This window comes from Spea bombifrons, chromosome 11 (genome assembly GCF_027358695.1).
Source record: "Spea bombifrons isolate aSpeBom1 chromosome 11, aSpeBom1.2.pri, whole genome shotgun sequence".
In the NCBI taxonomy this organism is placed as follows: Eukaryota; Metazoa; Chordata; class Amphibia; order Anura; family Pelobatidae; genus Spea; species Spea bombifrons.
In genome coordinates, this window is record NC_071097.1 from 10,094,705 (window position 1) to 10,116,650 (window position 21,946).

A 21,946-nucleotide genomic window follows, 5' to 3' on the forward strand; every position below is an offset into this window, starting at 1 on the left:
AAAACGCGATTGCTGGAAAAGCAGCACTCGTGTTTTCAGCTATCACAGGCAGCTTCAGGGAAGGAGGTTGGGTGTTGATTGGGTTCCCACACAAGTCTGGGGACCTGACCCAACACCCCCCAGCTGCCTGATCGCTCCATGGGAGCGACAGCGCAGCGTTAACCCCTTCAATGCCGCGATCGCGGCATTTAGGGGTTAATTCCCGTTTTGGGGGCTTTGCTGCTGGTGGTCTGCCTGGAAGCCCAGGCAGACCAGCAACAGCAAAAACGAGCCCCCACAAGCCCTTTGATGACTCCTGTAGGTATGGAAGCCTACAGCAGTCATCAAAGAGACTCCCTCTGCAATGGCTGGTCCATAGACCAGCAATTGAGTCCCAGCTGCCAGAGGCAGCTTCAGGGACAGGGGAGAGGGTTCTTCGGTCTCCACATGAGTGTGGAGACCAGCCCCAACACCCCCCCGCTGCCTGATCGCTCCCTGAGAGCGACAGTGCAGCGTTAACCCCTTCAATGCCGCGATCGCGGCGTTTTAGGGGTTAACTCCCGTTTTGTAAGGGGCTCTGCTGCCGGTGGTCTGCCTGGAAGCCCAGGCAGACCAGCAACAGCAAAAAAACGAGCCCCCACAAGCCCTTTGATGATTCCTGTAGGCATAGAAGCCTACAGCAGTCATCATAGACTCCCCCCTGCAATGGCTGGTCTATAGACCAGCAATTGCTTCCCAGCTGCCAGAGGCAGCTTCAGGGACAGGGTGAGAGGGTTCTTTGGTCTCGCCATGAGTGTGGAGACCAGCCCCAACACCCCCCTGCTGCCTGATCACTCCATGAGAGCGACAGTGCAGCGTTAACCCCTTCAATGCCACAATTGTGTATGCCACATTCGTGGCATTGCAGGGGTTAACATTTGTCCCCACAAGCTTGTGGGGACTAAATATCTGTCAATGCTGTGCTCCAATGGAACATCAGCATCGAAAGAGTTTAAAAAATGAAAAAAAAATAATTTAAAAAATAAACAAACAGCACTGACCTGAAAGTCCAGGGTGCTTCCAGGTCAAATGCTGTGAGTTTAGTAAGTGGGCTGATGATGATCGGATCACTCCTGACCAACTGTTAGTTTAAAAAAATCCTGGCTCCTAACTTTTTTACCTGGCGCCTAGATTCACAACAAATTTGTCAAGCCCTGATATAGGGTATATAAGGCATATGTGGCGAGGGCAGTGTGGCATGTCTGGGGAGGACGGAGTGGTGTATCAGGGTGTATAAGGCATATCTGGGGCCACAGCGGCATATCTGGGGGTAGAGTGGAGTGGCATATCTGGGGAGGGCAGCGTGGCCTGTCTGGGGAGGGCACAGAGTTTTTGTGTGAATTCAAATGGATCTATTCCTGCAAAGCTGGGTTTTTGTTTTATTCTGTTGATCTATATCTGTTATGCTATGTTTCCATACATTATTTATGTATACCCGCAAATACGGGGCTTGTTTGTCTTATTCAGTTGATGGATATCTGCAAAGCTGTTTTCGTGTATTTTTTATTTGATCTACACCTGCAATGCTGGGTTTGTGCGTTCTGTTGATCTATACCTGCTATGCTATGTTTCCATACATTATTTTTTTGTATTATTCAGTTGATCTATACATGCACGTGCTGTTGTCATGTGTTTATTTGATCTATACCTGAACTATAGATTGACTAACATTGTGACACCACTGGCATTAATAACATGTTCAGGAGGTCCCTAAGAGGACCTCTAACAATTTTTTTTTTTAAATATATAAAAATTACAAAAAAATACCAAAAAAAAAAAAATATCATCTATCATCAAAAAATAACATCTACCCAGTATAACTCTCCTAAAAATTCTACAAAAAATGTACACCTTATAGAATGTTCCCTGGTGCTGGGAAAGTATGGAAAATCTATATAAATTAGGTATTTCTGAAATCAGGACACCTGAATTGATAAAATTGGAGGATATTTTCCATCACTTTATTTGTGAGGATTGAGAGGGAAAATGTAAAATAGTTTTTTTCTAATTTTCACTAGTTTTTTACTAAATTTCTCATTCTACATTTTCAGCTAACCATCCAACTATGGTATCATAGATCAGCAAATGTTTTATAGCGGGTTTGGGCATTGACCAAGGTATTTCGTAACAGTAAAAATGTATTAGAGTTGATTGACACGTTCGATGACTGAAGGAACTACACTGGGGATTGGTGTTCCAGGTAACATAGAGGGATGGTATCCGAAATTCGCGAAGAACGGAGACATCTTTATGGAACGATGAATGTAGTTATTATATGCAAATTCTGCTATAGGTAAGTATTGACTCCAGTCGTCCTGTAAATAAGTGGTGTAACATCTGCGATATTGTTTGAGGGTCTGGTTTGTGCGCTCCGTCTGACCGTTGCTTTATGGGTGGTATGCAGAAGATAGGGAACGTTTAATATGAAGTTGGTCGCAGAAAGTAAATTGGGTTCCCTGGTCGGATACTATGTTATCGGGTAATCCACGCAGACTCCCATACACCACTCTGCCTCCTCCCCCCTCCCATACACCACTCTGCCTCCTCCCCCCTCCCATACTCCACTCTGCCTCCTCCCATACTCCACTCTGCCTCCTCCCCCCTCCCATACTCCACTCTGCCTCCTCCCCCCTCCCATACTCCACTTTGCCTCCTCCCCCCTCCCATACACCACTTTGCCTCCTCCCCCTCCCATACACCACTTTGCCTCCTCCCTCCTCCCATACAACAATCTGGCTCCTCCCCCTCCCATACTCCACTCTGCCTCCTCCCCCCTCTCATACTCCACTCTGCCTCCTCCCCTCTCCCATACTCCACTCTGCCTCCTGTCAGCAACGGAGGTTCACAAGACACAAGGGAGCCGGTTAGAGAGGCAGAGTGGCGTATGGGAGGGGGAGGAGCCAGAGTGGTGTATGGGAGGGTGGCTCCCATACACCCCTCTGACTCCTCCCCCCTCCCATACACCACTCTGCCTCTCTCCCGACTCCCTGGTATTTTGTGAACCTCCGTTGCTGACAGGCACTTACGCTGAGGCTTCTATGAAGCTGCAGTGTAAGTGAAGGGCAGTAACGGAGGCTGTCTGTGCGATGCAGACCCCCACCTGCTGACAGAGTGGATGATCCTCTGCAGGAGACCTCGATTCTCTGTCAGCCGGTGGGGGTCTGCACGATGTGCACACCTTCACTTACGCTGAGGCTTCTATGAAGCTGCAGTGAATGTGCCTGTTAGCAACGGAGGCTCACAAAATACCAGGGAGTCGGGAGAGAGGCAGAGCAGTGTATGGGAGGGGGGATGAGTCAGAGGGGTGTATGGGAGGGGAGTGAGAGACCGGCCGACAGTGAGAGGAATCCAGGTCCCCTGCAGCGTTGCGGGGGATCTGGATTCTAGTGTTATAATCCGATCTCTGTTTTGAGGTCGGATTATATAAGGATTAAACGATAAAAATTGATTCGACTAATCGATAATGAAAATCGTTGTCAACGATTTTCATTATCGATTATTATAGATTCTATCGATTAGTTGTTTCAGCCCTAGATATGATGGATCCGTTGAACATACAGGAAAGTGAGTCTGCTTTCGTGTTGCGAGAGCCCGGACGATCGGTAATGTGGAGCTGGAAATGGGTAACGAATAATGCCCATCTGGCCGATCTTGGTTGTAAACGTGTAGCCGACTGTAGGTATTCCAGATTCTTATGGCCAGTGAAAACGGTTACTGGATACAACACACCCTCCAGGAGATGTCTCCATTCATCTAGAGCCAATTTAATGGCCAATAGTTCTTTCTCCTACACAGTAGTCTTTCAGCTGGAGAGAGGGTGCGAGAGAAATAAGCCACAGGATGTAACTGACCATCAGTCTCTTGTCTTTGTGACAAAACAGCGCCCACTGCAGTGTCTAAAGCATCCACCTCGAGAGTATATGGATTAGGGTGAGGCATCTGTAGTATGGGTGCAGAAATGAATAGCCAGGTCTGGTACACCGGAATCACAAAACAACACAGGAACAAGGTAAGTATAGGTAGCACAATAACTGAGCATAGCTCAGTGGTCGGTTTTAAGCTTGCCGCCTAAAGAACGCCACGGCCCTTGGCGTGACGTCACTGAAGCGCGTTCCCTGCCGATTATGAGCAGGGACGCATAAAGTTGAGTGAGCACGAGGGCTGCTGCCACGAGGGATGCAGAGGAGACGGGGAGGATCGGAGCTGCTGTGCAGGAGCCGGTACCCGCTAACCGCGGGTACTCGGGTGAGTCACTGCGTCAGGGTCTGGAGAACGGACCCTGACACTCTATCTCTCCTTGAAAAAAACAATATATACTTTACATGGGTACACTATTCACAGGAAAGGAGAATAATCGCTAAAAGCTCTGGGACTTGAGGTACCAAAAAACTCTGGGATTGAAGGGGTTAAGCAGTGACTGGGCCAAATGATTCACGAACACAAAATAAGCAAACCAAAAACCTTCTCTTGTCGCTAATATAGAATTCATATGTAATTGTTTGTATTGGAAGGCACACTCCAGCCATCATATGCACTTAAATGCATATAATAACTGTGCGGTCCTTTTCATTCCCCCCCCCCCCCGGCTAAATGTCCTGCACGTAATTTGCTCACCTCCAGTCATCTCCAGCACAGTTGAATACAGCTACACCACTCCGTCCTCCCCTGATATGCCACTTTGCACTACCCACAAATGCCTTATACTCCCAGATATGCTGCACACCCCCAGATATGCCACTCCGCTCTCCACACATATGCCTTATACCCCCTGATATGCCTTATACCCCAGATATGCCGCACATCCCCAGATATGTCACTCCGTCTTCCCCAGGTATGCCACTGTGCCCCCTGATATGCCTTAAACCCCTTGATACACCACTTCGTCCTCCCCAGATATGCCACCGTGCAACCTTATATGCCACACTGCCCTCCCCAAATACGCTTTATATACCCTATATGCCTTATACCCCCCTGATACACCACTCTGTCCTCCCCTGATATGCCACTTTGCCCTACCCACATATGCCTTATACTCCCAGATATGCTGCACACCCCCAGATATGCCACTCCACCCTCTACACATATGCCTTATACCCCCTGATATGCCTTATACCCCTTGATACACCACTTCCTCCTCCCCTGATATGCCACTGTGCCCCCTTATATGCTACACTGCCCTCCCCAAATATGCCTTATATACCCTATATGCCTTATATCCCCCAGATATCCCATAGTCCCCTCATAGAAAGAGACTCGTTCGCAGCACACTGACACAATACTTTTTATAAATAAATACAGGATTAATCTTCACTGCCCCCAGGATTTAGATTCCCCTTAGTGCCCCCCCTTACTTCTAACTGCACCTTAAGTTAACTTTATTAAATTAACCCTCAGTCCTCAGCATTAAATTAACCCTAAAGACCCCATCAACCACAACGGCCTCTAAATTAACCCTAAACACTCCATTAACCATAACTGCCCCTAAATTAACCCTAAACACTTCATCAACCATAGCTGCCCCTAAATTAACCCTAAACACCCCATTAACCACAACGTCCTCTAAATTAACCCTAAAACACCCCATTAACCATAGCTGACCCTAAGTTAACCCTAAAGACCCCATTAACCATAACTGCCCCTAAATTAACCCCCACCTCCCCTAACTTTCAGCAGCCCAAATATTAATGTTATACTTGGTTAGATGAGTGTCACAGCCATGTTGGCGCTATAGGAAAGGGGCGGGGCCAATCGGCAGTGACTGCAGGGAGGTACTGAGAATCGGAACGAGGCAGGGCCAAACGGCAGTGACTGCAGGGAGGGACTGTAAGTAGTAACTGCTGCTGTGAGTCACACTGAACCGAATTATAAAACGAGGGGTATTTTTCAGAGCATTTACTCTGAAAAAACCCTCATTTTATAATCGATAAAAATTGATTCAACTAATCGATAATGAAATTCGTTGGCAATGATTTTCAGTATCGGTTATGATCGATTTTATCGATTAGTTGTTGCAGCCCTAAATGTGATGCTCCATTCATCTGTTTTCATCTATAATTTTAAAATTATATTTTAATTTAATCTGCTTCCATGCTATAAAAAGAAAAGTGTTCCAACAAGTCCCTGTCTGAGAAAAAATACCTTACACCCACAGTAAAACATGCATTGTTTAAAACAAAAATAAAAAATACCTGTAACTTTCCTTTGTGAAAAACAGCTGCCTACCACCTCTATGTCCCAATGTTCAGCAGGTAAGTTCTTCCATAGAAGTCAATAAGGATGATTTCCGTGCATAAGGGTTAAAACCCTTATGCACGGAAATCATCCCTATTGACAAGCATGAATTATATTATAAAAAATAGCTGGGAGTGGGCTTAAGGGGCAAGGGAATATGGGGGAGAATGCTGCAGAATGGTGTCACAAATTTCCGCTACTGTATGCATCAATGTTCAACTGATGGATGGAGTGTCCATTTAACATATGAGTATAAGTGTTTGGTATGTAACAGTGGGAGTTGTAATGATACCTGAGACTATCCCAGTGCAGATTACCCCAAATTTACCTCTTCTTGTGGGTGTAGTTTGGAATGGCAGGATTAGCTAGCTCTGTAGACAGGGCTAACAGCTGAAATGGGCCACAGGCAATTTTAATTAGGAGAGGAAGTGAATGTGGACTCTTGGCTCCCCCTGCCTGGAAAAATGACAAAGGGAAGCAGTATTTCACATGGAGACACAAGGTTATCTATCATGGTTGTAGTATTCTAAGGAATCTTGGAAGTCAAGAAAGTATTAAATGCTTTTTAAGCTGCAAAGGAGCACTTAAATGTGCTGTTTCACTTAGGTGTTAAAATAATAATAAGTTAGGTGTTCTGTGTGAGTAGTTGTTAGGAGACCTTAAAGCTAATGTCCCTATTGTGATGTCAGAGATGGGCTGGTTGCGTTGCGAAGACAGACAGGATTCAGAGACCCAGCTGAAATGTTTTCAACAAGAAAGCAGTATGTTTAAATATCTTTTCAAAACCAGATACTGTTTAAAACTAAGGATATAGAATTTTTTTGTACAGTTTGCTGGTATGTGGTCAATATATAAGTGGAAATTAGGCCTGTTTGAAGGTGAGAGGGTGTAACTGTTTTGCCTCAGAAAATTTAAGTTTGCTGAATGGCTGGAGATCCCAGACGGGTGTAATTAATCAGCTGTGAGTCTCTGAAGTGCTGACAGAAACTTTGTGTAAGACATGCACAAAACAAACTTTTAAACTGCTGCCACTGCATCCCTATAATAAACTAGTCTCCTGTTGGAGGCGAATCACACATCATACAATGGGCCATACTGCTTTGCGTTCAGAGCCATAAATACACTGTCATTTGGGACAGAATCTTCTTGATAATACAATGGCTAGTAATGTCCATACAGTACTTGGGCTCAAAAAGGGCAGAGTAGAAATTTAAAAATGTTATGGGATTATGTGACCAAATGCAGTTCTGCATGTATAACCACTATACAGCTTTAAACTAGATTAAAGACAACAGTTTTAAGTTTACTTTTAATGTTTAAGATGTATGATCAATTATATTTGTAATTGATGTGTGACAGAATGACCTGTCATACAGAGCCGCAAGGAACGGCATTGTTTAACTAATCCCATCAATGGGATTGCTGCCAGGACAATTAAATGTTGTCTACATGTACCTGTTTATCAATGTTAATGAAGTTCTGTGGATATATGAGTCTGTTTTACTGTTGAACAATAAACTGTTCATTCCTGCTGTACTCAATTCAAGGTAGTTGTGTCTACTTATTGGGTACGCATAGCAGGGTTACAAGGTGTGTATGATAACTGGTGCTGGAAGTGATTTTGAGGACAACAGGAGGATACATCTGGGTGATCTCTGGGAGTTACTACAGCACTCTTGGTGAACCTGTTACATGATGTTTTGAGGCTATAAATTGCTGTATACATCTGTAGTGATTACATTTTTTAATATTTACATTATATGTATATGTATCATAGCTAAACTTACTGGTTGGTCCATCCAAAAAGTATTACACGAAAAGAAAAAGATAAGTAATGTAAAATAATTAACATACCAGTTTGGCGCTTTTCGCACCAAAGGTGTTTTGACAAAGGCTGGTATGTTTTTTTTTGTTTTTTTTTTAATGTTAGATTTAGAATTGAAATAAAGGATTTATTATTGGCTATACTGTTTGATAACTTCTTCCTCATGGAATGACTGCGTTTCACCTTTTTATTTGCGTTACGGTTGGAGTGGATTCTCCATTTGAGCTTGAGCACCCGAGAGATATTGCCTTACCTGTCATACAACATGCTTTGGTCACTTTCCTACTTGGTAGCTAGGGCACGGTTATGCTTTCTGGAAACCAGCTATGACCTTGTTGGGTAGACAAGTTGAATGGTTTTTATCTACCATGAAATTATAGGTTTCTGTTATGGCAATGTCTTTGATCTGTGTAATCTGTGAGCTCAAGGTTTGAAGTATGTATTCAAGAAAGCTTATTTTATAAAAAAAAAAAAAAAATTGTGTTAAATTAACCTCGTATGGAACAAAAGGTGAATGGCTGAGATGGATAGGTAAAAAGATAAATCAACAGGCACACAATGAAAGCAGATCGGACAACTTAAAACACTTATAGGCACTTATGCAGTTCAGTAATAGTCTATTCACTGACAGCTTTAATCAATAAAGAGGGAATCCTTTTAAAATGTGCGGGTTAGGACATTTTGTTGCTTTTCTTTTGCATCAAATAACAGATCTGTATTTGTCATATACACTTCTCATTTTCTTGCAGTTCTTGAGAAATCGTGTTCAAAAATGTTCTTAGTCTTCAAGTTTTAACATTCTATTTATAACATAAAAAGGCAACCATGTCAAGAGTAAGTAATTGGCTTACCAGACAGTGTAATGTTTATGTAGCAGGAAAACAAATCTTGCTAACAAACCTAGCAAAGGTCAACTTTTGGCATGACTCTAGAACCCTGTTATCTGTTTGAGCTGTAAATGCACTGTTTCAGTGAACGCTTGGACAGAACACACACCATGTAGTAATATTTAAATTTATATGTAAATTAAATTATTGTATGTATTATAATGACAATTTTTGACAGTAATGCAGCAAATACTTATGGGGAAAAAATACACCCCCATTCACTAAGATAACCAACAGTTAGAAAAAAATATAATTTAAAAATTGTAGGTCACTAGTTTATTCTGGGACAGGGAGGCACAGGACAGTTAAGGAGAATAGTGCTGTAGTTAAAAATCAAATTGTGTATGATGGTACTTAAATTATTCAATAAATAGCATGGAGCAGCTGTTGGATTGCAACTCATTAGACAGGAATTTCTCTTTCCACTCTTATTTTTTATTTTTTATTTTGTTGCATCGCAAAAGCATGTCCAGTAACTTATAAATTGAAAACTTTTTTTAACAGGGTACCCAGCATCAGCCTCGCTGGCATAACCACTTTTCTTTCTGCTACTAATGTCCCAAACCCTTACAACCTGTCACCCTGTTAACTTTTTCCAAGGCTTTATTGTATTACCTGCTTACCTTTAAGTCATCAGAAATAATTACTCCCAGGTCCTTCTCTTCAGTTTTCACTGACTGAACAGTGCCCCAGTGCTAAATTCTGTCTGATTAAGAACATTTATAATACTTCCTTATATTCCTTTCTTCATGATCGCCCTCCAAGAATAATCATGCTTTTTGAATTATTTGTATCATTAGTAACATTTTTAAATAAGCTTGAATAATGTGTGACTTGCATTACAACTGTTAATGCCAAACTAATTGACTAGGACCATACCATTTTATGGAAGTGATCAATCTTGTCCATTCCTTCTCCAGACTAGCATACATAAACCATACTTTAAAATAATAATTCTTGCCCTAAATGCCAGAAGAGAGACTCTGTTTAATAGGAAAGACGGAGAAGAAATATTACTTTCTTCACATTGCATTAGTGTTAAATTGCAGGGAAGCACTTTTAAAAGAAGCAGAATGCTTATGTTTGGGACTAAATATAGATGTGTCTGTGCTCTCTGTTTTTAATACTTGAAATTTAGTAAAGATAAACTAGCTTGTTTGGAGCAAAAGCTGCCCCTTATCCCTGCATTTATGTCTGAGGTCTTGTTCCCATTACTTTAGCAAAGCTCTATACTGCATTTGTTTAAGTTTCTTACCATTTAAGTTGCTACAAAGTGAAGTGAAGTACAATATTACAGATGGTGCACTCATCACTTGTGGAGGCACAACAGCCACAGTTTACTCTGACTGACCCTTAATATATTGTAGACATTCTGGAAATCCAGATGTGAGCTCTGTGTTAAGTCCAATTTTCTACACCTTATATGTCACAGGGCTTTCTGACAGGTCATGTGCTTGGAGTAGGGCAGCAGGTAAGTGGTGACATTTTCACCACATTTTCAAGATTGACAAGAATGTCTGCAATGCTCTCGAGAGTGGGGCCAGGAATTTACTTTCAGTGGACAAATGTGATCAGCCACTAAATTTAGCTGACATTCAGCTAAGTATGACCTGAAAAATGGGAAGAGGCTACCATTTCAGACCACTTAGCAGAATTTTGAAACAGTTTCCTTTACTTATGTATGTGATGTCACAACCTTAATATTATATTAGAAGTCAGATGCATAGAAAGTAGTAGTAGTGGTTCTCCTACTTATGAATTGGGCAAATCACTTCCCTGTGGGTTTTTTTTCTGTTAGGTTTTATAATTACAAAAAAGAAAAAACAATTCTACATTGGCATCCCTCTCCATGTCCTTTAAAGTATCTCACTATATTCATTTCTTTTTCTCAACAAATAACTAAATAGTAAATCTTTTGTTGTAACAGTTTCATAAATGACTGAGTTTTCAAGATGTTAATTACAGAAAGGATGATGGTCCTAAAATCCAAGATAAAAAATCCTCTTCGCAAATGTGGCATTTTTACCTCATAAACAACCTGACAAACCCATGCATTGGTGGTATCACTGTACTTGGGAGATGTTGTCAAACACATATTGGACCTCTTAATTCACACCTGAAGTACAATTTGTGCCGAGGGGGGGGTGACCAGCATTTGAAACACCTTGTGTACAGGTTTAAAGGGTGTCTAGTTAAAAAAAAAAAACAACCTAGTTTGATGGGAGTAAATATAAATGACCAGTTTCAAAGATTCAAAAGTCCCAAATAGCACATAGGGCTATTTGTGCTTATTGCTCTATAAAAACATAACATTGGATGTTTCTAAATAGTAGAATCTAGTTTTTTACATTAGCTTTTATAGATGAGTAAGATATATATATATATATATATTTTATAAATAGCAAATTAGATAAAGTTTTTATAACTTTTGTGGATACACTTAAGAGATGAAGAGATGGAAGAGATGAAAATTACAGCTAAACACACAACAGCCTTGGTCATAAAGGTTACAAAAAGAAAAAAAAACAGCCTGGTCCCTAAGGGGTTAAACATGTGAAGTGATCTGCTCAATGACACTCACTACTTATGAGGTACTTTAACCATTCATAGGTCCAAGAAAATAGTTTGAAGACAGTTTTCTGTGTACTGTGTTTTTGCAGCAAGTAGGCTGCTGTGTTTGTACTAACAATCTGTTAATGCCTACAGCAAATCTTTTCTTTATTTTGTTAGGAAAGACTTAAAGAATAACATGGCTCTGGGGAAAACCCCAAATATATTTGTGAAAGTGATTAAAAGTTTAATGTCTCTGTAAAGGCACTGTTCTCATATGCTGCTTTATTAATTGTTTTTGTAGCTGAATGCAGTACCAGGAACCACATTCTTAGTACTGTTGAATGTCCAAATGTTTGTCAGAATAGTTATTTAATTGTGTAATCTTTCTATGATTCATATAATATATGATTTTTGTGATCCTCTAGATTGTGATCTTCCGAGCAGGGTCCTAATTTATTGTTTTGTCAATTTAAGGGTTTTGTCTTACCCTTTGAATGTATGTACTCCAAGAAATACTGTGTAAATTGTTGGTGCTATATTAAAAATAATCCTTCAGGGGAAAAAGTAAAATGGCAAATATTAAATAATTAAGTTTTAAATTCAAGAATGCATTTTTTTTGTCTAAGTAGAACAGTGCATACACATTGAGCACTTTGATTTTGTCTTTGGTATCTATGCTATCAAATGATCAGAAATAAATTACAGAAAGCCATGAGTCCTCAGCTTCAGGTTAACATTTCACCATGTCATTCCTGACAGAACTCTGTTTTGCCTGCACAGCCATAAGTAAAGTGTGGTACATGAGTCAGAGTGAATTACATTGGCATTGGGCTACGGAACAATGCCATTGCAGTGTGACAATTTATTTTTCTTTAGCAAGGGTTAAAGGAGACTAAAGCTGCTGTGAATGTCCATCACTCAACAACCAAACTGTTGATCCTGTTGTCCTGCTCTTTCAAAATAAACCACTTATGTACGAGATATCCTCTTCTCAATGTTCAAATCTGTAAAGGTAACCAATAAATAATGTATCCTTCGGTATAGCTCACCTATGTAGAAACCAAATATTTCAAGCACGGTTAAAAAGACTTTAGGGGCATATTCCTGACCCAGGGATTGTTTTTCTGTTTATTGGAGGTGACATGGGCACTGGTGCAGCTGTAAAGAGACCATGTTGCCATTGCTAAATATACATCCCTGACAGCCTGATAATAGGTTCCAGGAAGTTCACTGGAAAATTAAAACAAAGCAACATTTATAGTTGATTGAACTTGAAAAGCCATTTTCGTGTTGAATGGCAAATATGTGTACTTCAGCATTCCATGACACTGATGCAGTCAGATTGGATTGGCTTGACCTTGTGTGTGCAGAACAGAGTGTGGACAAAGCAGCGAACCAAATGTTTTATCCACACAACCCTTTCCACACTGAGACGTTTTCTGCCACGGTATGCAAAAGCCTGCAAGTGACTATTTATGCTAAGTGGTCTGGAACTTGACAATTCGGCAGAAGGCTTGCACTATATGCAAAGTACAAATGCAGTCAACTAAAGTAGCATTAAAAATACACTCAACATTAACCTCTGTCAACTGCTTCTTCTGATTTGTATATATTCATAATTACTGATTATTTTTTCTCTAATGCATATGTATTACCGTATTTGCTCGATTATAAGACGACCCTGATTATAAGACGACTCCCCAAATCTGAATATTAATTTAGGAAAAAAAGAAAAAGCCTTAATATAAGACGACCCTATAGGAAAAAAGTTTTACCAGTAAATGTAAATTCATGTAAACTATTTTTTTTAATAAAAGCTATTATTGAGAAAAATAGTTTGGTTTTATTTCCTTCTATTTTCCAACCTGTCCCCCAGTTATGCACATCTGCCCCAGAAATTCCTTATACCCCCCATATGCCACTGTGCCCCATGATATGCCTTTTAACCCTATATGCTACTGTGCCCCATGATATGCCTTTTGACCCCCTATGTGCCACTCTGCCTCCAGAAATGCCTTATACCCCTATATGCCACTTTGGCATTTAGAGGGTTAAAAGGCATATTCTGGGGAAGAGTGGCATCTAGGGAGGTTTAAGGCATTCAGGAGGCAGAGTGGCGTATAGAGGGTTAAAAAGGAATTTCTGGAGGCAGAGTGGCATTAAGGGGGTTAAAAGGCATTTCACAGAGCACTCTGCCTCCAGAAATGCCTTATGCCCCCCATTTAACACTCCCCTGGCACCCCCCCCAAACTTACCGGTGCTTCTAACTTCCCTGTCATAGCCGGGGCAGCGTGTAGATCCCACGCACTTACGCGGCACCGGTGCGGGGAACTCTGATCTCTGACAGTCGGGGAAGGTCTGCGCGATGGACGCAGACAACCCCCGCTGCTAGCCACACCTCCTTCCTGCTGCAGCGGAAGTTGTCTACGCGAATCGCGTAGACATCTACACGCTGCCCCAGCTACACACCGGGGACTCGGAAGTACCAGTAAGTGGGGCGGGGGGACAGGAGGATCCAGGTCTCCTGCAGCTGCGGGGGATCTGGATCTTAGTCGTCTCATAGTCAGACCTATTTGAGGTCTGATTATAAGACGACCCCGATTATAAGACGAGGGGTATTTTTCAGAGCATTTGCTCTGAAAAAAACCTCGTCTTATCGAGCAAATACGGTAATTTTACTGCCTACCAAATGCAACTGTTATAAAATCCCTTCTATTAGGGGTACCAGAGTTGTGCATTTTAAAGTTGAACATACTAACTGATCTGCCAGTTTAATCTAGAACTGTAATACTGCATTAAAATATTTTCTACTTTATGATTGGCAGTTTCCTGAACAACCAATGGCACATAAACAGTTCATTGGCTGTACAGAGTTTCATGTTCTCAAAATTGTCTTTCTGGCTTGATTTTCAAACACACACTGGAACCCTAAAACAGATTAATTTCTTGTTTATGGAATAACATACGAAAATAGTACTCTGGCTATATTATGTCATGTGTCGGTGACTTATTTAGAAGAAACCTTTATTTAAAATCAGTCACGTGTGGCAAAATATGTTTACTGCATTAGTATAGTAGTTTAATCTGGTGTAAAGATTGTTGGAGGGAATGCTTTTCCATCTATAGTGGAAAGTTATGGGTTAGATGTACCCACGTATGGGTTTTGTGTAATAACGTTTCTGAGTTGTTAAAATGTACTAACTAAACACTATGGTTACAAAATCAGCAAGGTGGCGGGAACCTCGGTTCAAGAACTGCTGACTTATAAGACTTTCCACAAAACATAAACGCTACCGTTAAAATTGTGGTCAAAGCACACTTTTACCTCCATTTACTGCATCACTGCAATCTTCAATCATTTATGCGCGTTTTTTGTTCTGCTATGTAAAACTTAAAATTATATTTCAGACTTCATTTAAGCGTGTTTGCATAGATTTTTTGAAGCGTTGTTTTATAATGTTTAAGCTTCTGTAGAGAATCATCTTACGCGTGACCCAAGTGGAAAATGGGAACTTCCATGAAACCTCCTTACATTTATTGGGAATTTCTCACACTGCTTGCTGTTGCTTTTGTTGGAAAACCATGTTTAATATAAAGCCATTTAATGAACCTGCTCATAATATAGTCAGGTGACTTGAAACTAATTCTGCTTACCTAACTAGTGTGATTTATGAAATACATATGAAGGATTTGGTAGAGCCATCATCTGTGTTAATGTTGACACACCCTGAGGAAATAAAAAGTCTAAGTTGGTTAAAAGCCCAAGTAAAAGGCCTTCATCTGTTTTTAGTTTGGTAAATTTCGTAAACCGAATATTAGGTATGTTACATCCTCATAACGTTTAAGCACCAAATTGCTTTTACGGTTAATCATTTGTTTCAAGATGTGTTTCAAGTGTGAATGAGCGTTAATTAGCCGCTGTAGCTCTGTAAGCTTTGGGATATATTTATTGCTTATATCTCCCATCACAAGCTATTCACATTGAATGAATCGGAAAGCCAATTGGTTTTTGAAAGGCATTCTCCCAATTTGTTTTTCAGTTTCTCATTGTCTAGTGCAGGGCTCGACAAATCCCAGGTCGCCAGGTCGCCATGGCGACAGAGAATCTTGTCCTGGCGCCTAGGTTTTGTCAGCCTCTTACATCCAGAAAAAAATGTGGATGTAAGAGGCTGAGTCACCACACGGGGGCGCTGCTGCTGCCTGCCCAGGAGTCTGGGCAGACAGCACAGCCACTCTGAGCCCGCCCCCGAGCCTGAGATCACTCCCACGGAGTGAGCCTGTAGGCTGAATACGTGGTTGCTGCAAAACCAGCAATCGCGTTTTCAGCTGGCACAGGCAGCTTCAGGGAAGGAGGTTGTGTGTTGATTGGGCCTCCACACAAGTGTGGGGACCTGACACAACACCCCCCTGCTGCCTGATCGCTCCATGAGAGCGACAGTGCAGCGTTAACCCCTTCAATGCCGCGATCGCGGCATTTAGGGGTTAATTCCCGTTTTGTAAGGGGCTCTGCTGCTGGTGGTCTGCCTGGAAGCCCAGGCAGACCAGCAACAGCAAAAACGAGCCCCCACAAGCCCTTTGATGATTCCTGTAGGCATGGAAGCCTACAGCAGTCATCAGAGACTCCCCCTGCAATGGCTGGTCTATAGATCAGCCATTGCTTCCCAGCTGCCATAGGCAGCTTCAGGGACAGGGGAGAGGGTTCTTTGGTCTCCACGTGAGTGTGGAGACCATCCCCAACTCCCCCCTGCTGCCTGATCGCTCCCTGAGAGCGACAGTGCAGCGTTAACCCCTTCAATGCCACAATTGTGTATGACACATTCGTGGCATTGCAGGGGTTAACATTTGTCCCCACAAGCTTGTGGGGACTAAACATCAGTCAATGCTGTGCTCCAATGGAACATCAGCATTGAAAGGGTTAAAAATAATACTAATAATAATAAAAAAAAAAACAGCACTGACCTGAAAGTCCCAGGTGCTTCCAGGTCATATGCTGTGAGTTTAGTAAGTGGGCTGATGATGATCAGATCACTCCTGACCAACTGTTAGTTTAAAAAAATCCTGGCTCCTAACTTTTTTACCTGGCGCCTAGATTCACAACAAATTTGTCAAGCCCTGGTCTAGTGTATTGTAATCTTGATCCTCCACTTGTGTCACACATAACAGGAATTCTCTACAGAAGCTTAAACATTATAAAACAACGTTTCTAAAAATCTATGCAAACACGCCTAAATGTAGTAAAGTTTTTTGGTTCATTTTGGCCCACACATTTGTGGACATTGAATTGTTTCCTGATGTCAGGATTCCACCCAGAATGGGTGTCATATCGGCGGCAGCCTCCAGAGGCTGCCTGTCTGTACACAGTACTGTGTAGGCTAACGAGCTGACCAGCTGGATCTGGTTACCTGGGTGTAACCCTACTCCTTAAGTAGCTGCTGACTCCTGCATTCGGGGCCTTTTCATTGCAATTCGAACAGCCTATTGCTGTGGCTCTGTACCTGGTCCTGAATTGTTCCTGCCGTGCGCCCCGCCTCTGGGCTTCCTGCCGTCCGATCTGCCTCTGGGCTTCCAAGCCCTGTCTCCTCTCTACAGCTCCCTTATAGTCTGTTTCCAGTGTTGGTATTCCATCTGTTGTGTGTCTCTGTACGTACCTACATACTGAGATGCATCAAGGGGTACAGACAGACTCCCTAGTATCCCCAGCAACTGGGCTCCTACCCGACCTGCTTACCCATGTCCTGACACCTGACCATTATTTTTGGATGAACTTGTGTCAGACGCCGACATATACTTTCACTTGCTCTCTCACACTCACTCACTCTCTGTCTCTCTAAATGTCTCCTTACTTTCTCCTCTGATCATGTTACTTTGTGATGATCCTCCAAAATTGGGGACAAACTTTAAGGGTGCACAAGCAGGATGGTCAGGACAAGCCATAGTCATCCTCTATCATGAATGGTTTAATGGTCTGGGGCTGTTATTCTGGGTTTGGGCTAGGCCCCTTAGTTCCAGTGTTGGGTATTATTACTGCTTCAGCGTACAAAGACATTCTAGACAATTGTATGCCTCCAACTTTGTGGCACCAGTTTGGGAAAAACCCCTTTCCAGCATGAGTGCATCTGTACATAAAGCAAGGTCCATGAAAACATCTGTGTTTAGGGGGTTGCTTCATATTCTTAAGAGCCTGAAAAGGACCTAGCTAGTAACTAGCTGGGGAAAAAACCTACTGACAAGCTGTTTTACACAGCTTGTCAGTAGGTTTTTTTCCCCAGCTAGTTACTTGAGCATGACTTAAGATGTAGCAATAGAGACTAAAGTGAATACGAATTAACAAAGCACCGTATATCTATACAATTTTTTTATTGGCAGTACTGGTAAGTTTCCTGACTTCCACTGATTGTGCTGCTATATCACTCCAGTCTCTCAAGAAGACTCTTCTGTTGTCAAGATGAATTTTGTGTCTTTTTTTTTTTAAACTGCCATTATAATATTCTGACACCCTTGGGTTAAATGTAAACATGTGATGTCATTGTGCATGTCAGTAGTAGTTGATTGCTATTATAAAAAAACATTCTCCTTCAGTAGGATTTTTTTTTTTTTTTAAATTGAATCTCCTAAGTAGTGATAGATTTTATCTCATACCATTCTCATACAATTTAACATGAATTCAAGCGTTAAGTAAACCACAGAGAAATACTTTTTGGTTACAGACTGGAATGATATACAATGTATATTTCTTGCTGTTGATTCATAGATATGTTTAGCTTTTCTTGTTACAAGATATTCATCTAAGTATTTTTAGAGCTGTGTGGAGGAATACAGCAGGTGAGAAAACAGCATTTTTTGTTTTGTATTATGTTGCTTTCAAGTTTCAAATAGAAGAGAGGTCAAGTTTATCCTACATGTGTAGTTAAATTGAATGAAATTGAAGTTCCAATCTTTATAAACAGTCTAGAAAGTGAATTGTAAATAAAGAATCTGAATTTGAAAGATTGGAATAAATGGAATTACAAATGATTTGGAGGTATCTTTTCCCTTTTCATACATACATACATCCATACATACATCCATACATACATACATACACTTTTTTTGGACAGTGTTGTAATTGACATACTATATCTACATTAACTGTCATGGGAGACTAGATACAACATGAAAGGATGGAAACTGTGGTAGTCACCAGGTAACCTCGAGTTATTGCAAAAGTACAACTCCTGTTATAACCTATGGCTACCTATACTATTGTTTCACTTTACAATGGCTACTGCTACTTTCCTTGCTGCAACAAGTATTACTGTACACTTAGCCTCTCAACCAGCATAGTTTCCAAATTTCAAAACCGATTCAAAGACAGTAGTGTCAGCAATGGATTTTCATTGCTAACTTTTGATTTCAATAATAATTTTTTTTTTAACTGGTGGATCAGGATGCTTACCCTTCTGTAATACATTTGTAGACTAGCCTGATTTAACAAGAAAAACGGTGTAATTTTTCTTGGTTATTACTATTTTGCTTTGATATTTTGGCGTTTCGTGTAATATTTCTGTAAGTATTATGTTAAAAAATTTCACCTCAGCACCTTCTGTCACATGCTTTCTTTTAACAGTGCAAAACACATTACTTGTTTGAACTTTCTGTCATGTATCAGACTACAATATTATGACAACAAGACTAAGCTGGTATGCAATACTTATCCTGCACATGCCAAAAGCTGCTGGAATAGTCACGTATTAGTATTGTTTGAGTTCCTGTGCAGTAAATACCGTATTTGCTCGATTATAAGACAAGGTTTTTTTTCAGAGCAAATGCTCTGAAAAACACCCCTCGTCTTCTAATCGGGGTCGTCTTCTAATCAGACCTCAAATAGAGGTCTGATTATGAGACTAAGATCCAGATCCCCCGCACCGCTGCAGGGGACCCGGATCCTCCTGTCTCCCCCCCCCATTTAACACCCCCCCACACACACGCTTACCGGTGCTTCCTGCTGTATTGCCGGGGCAGCGGGTTGACGTCTACGCGATCCGCGTAGACAACGTCCGCTGCAGCCGGAAGGAGGTGTGGCTAGCAGCGGGGGTTGTCTGCTTCCGTCGCGTAGACCTTCCCCGACTGTCAGAGATCAGAGTTCCCGGTGCGGGGAACTCTGCGGGGAACTCTGATCTCTGATAGCCGGGGAAGGTATGCGCGACGGACGCAGACAAACCCCCGCTGCCAACTCCACCTCCTTCCGGCTGCAGCAGAAGGAGACGTCAACCCGCTGACCCGGCAATACAGCCGGAAATAAGAAGCACCGGTAAGTGTGTGTGTGTTAAATGGGGGCATAGGGCATTTCTGGAATGCCTTATACCCCTATATGCCTCTCTGGCACTTAGGGGGTTAAAAGGCATATTATGGGGCAGAGTGGCATATAGGGAGGTATAAGGCATTTCAGGAGGCAGAGTGGCGTTAAGGGGGCATTTAATAGAGCACTCTGCCTCCTGAAATGCCTTATACCTCCCTATATGCCACTCTGCCCCATAATATGCCTTTTAACCCCCTAAATGGCAGAGTGGCATATAGGGTATAAGGCATTTCTGGAGGCAGAGTGCTCTATACAATGCCTTTTAACTCCCTTAATGCCACTCTGCCTCCTGGAATGGCTTATACCTCCCTATATGCCACTCTGCCCCATAATATGCATTTTAACCCCCTAAATGCCAGAATGGGATATAGGGGTATAAGGCATTTCTGGAGGCAGAGTGGCACATAGGGGGTCAAAAGGCATACCATGGGGCACAGTGGCATATAGAGGGTTAAAAGGCATATCATGGGCCACAGTGCCATATTGGTGTGGCAAGCCTGGGGGCAGATGTGCGTAACTGGGAGACAGGTTGGAAAATACAAGGAAATAAAAACCAAAAAAATATTTTTCTCAATCATGGCTTTTATTAAAAAAAAATAGTTTACATGAATTAACATTTACTGGTAAAACTTTTTTCCTTTATGGTCGTCTTATATTCAGGCTTTTTCTTTTTTTCCTAAGTTAATAATCAGATTTTGGGAGGTCGTCTTATAATCAGGGTCGTCTTATAATCGAGCAAATGCGGTATATATAAATTGTGTGGGTTCACAAAATAAAAGAGGTGAAAAATTCTGCAAAGGTGTTAAAACAACCTTGGTCACGAAGGGTACAAAAAGTAAAACAAAAAACAGCCTGGTCTGTAGGGGATTAAAGAACTGCACATTAGACCATCTTGGATTGAGCAAATTCCTGAGTAAACTAGGCTTCTACGGAGATTTTTGAGGTCAGTTTGTATGGCATACATTGAAAGCTTTAATAATCAACAACATTCTTAATTGGTGACCCAAGTATGTTTTCAGAGAGAAAAATATCTATTATTTCTACTGTTCTGTTACCTGCCCAAATAGCCATATTAGAAATCTCAGTACTAAGGATATTCATTCTGTTTTGTTCCATAGCAAGTAGGAGCACTAAGAATACATCGCATATCAGGTTTGATATTAATCATCTGGACCTTAATGGTGTTTGTGTGGTGGGGATGTTGTCGGTTCCTTTCATCGCTGCATGGCCCCTATGTAAAAACTTCTTAGAATTGTGTTTATTTTGTGTAGAACCATAATCTGTGCCTGGAACTTTCCACAACTTTGCACAAGATCTCTTTCTACTAAAGGTACACAACCGTGGTGTTTATTCTCTAAATGTTAATTGGAGTATTAACACTGTGCGAACAACATCGGTTTCACTTCTGGGTTATGTGGCGTAACTTGACCTTGATATGATCTTGTTGCTCTATGCTGGACCGCACCACAAAACTCAAAACTACTTTGAATCGGTATGAGGAGACAGGATAAAAGGGTTGATCTTTTTTTGTTGTATTTCACCATGTGCCTTAAAATACATGTAGGCTGCGAAGCTTGTCCTGTAAATCGTTTACAAATAAGATGAATATACAAACTCCAGGAGTCTGGGTTTTTTATTTTGTCAAGCAGTAATTATTTTCATTGGGGACAAATACATATCTTTATGATTGTCTAATTTCTTTATTGATTTTGGGCAGATCACTTCGTGGTTTATTGGATTCTCATATATATATATATATATATATATATATATATATCTAATGTTTTTCAGTTTAAATTCTGTTACATTTCATACCTGGTGAAATACTGGGTTTGACTGCAAAACATTAATAAAGTTTTTCACAATATCCTTTGTAATATTTGTCGGAAATCATCCTGATCATCACTTCTTTACTGGCCGTTCCATCCTTGAGAGTCCTGTGCCATTCTTGGAGTAGCCACCAATCCAATCATGACCCAATCTTTAGCTGTCAGACAGATGGCTTTGCATTTGATTCTAGACTACTTTGGTATACAGAGGAGTTCATGGTTGACTCAATGACTGCAAGGTCATCATCACCCCTACACCACCGTG

General features: G+C 41.4%; 1 protein-coding gene across 5 annotated transcripts in view; it reads left to right on the plus strand.

The window, feature by feature from the left end:
- Nucleotides 1-21,946, plus strand: part of GBF1 (golgi brefeldin A resistant guanine nucleotide exchange factor 1) — a 211,371-nt gene that overhangs the window by 34,617 nt on the left and 154,808 nt on the right. The window lies entirely within an intron of this gene.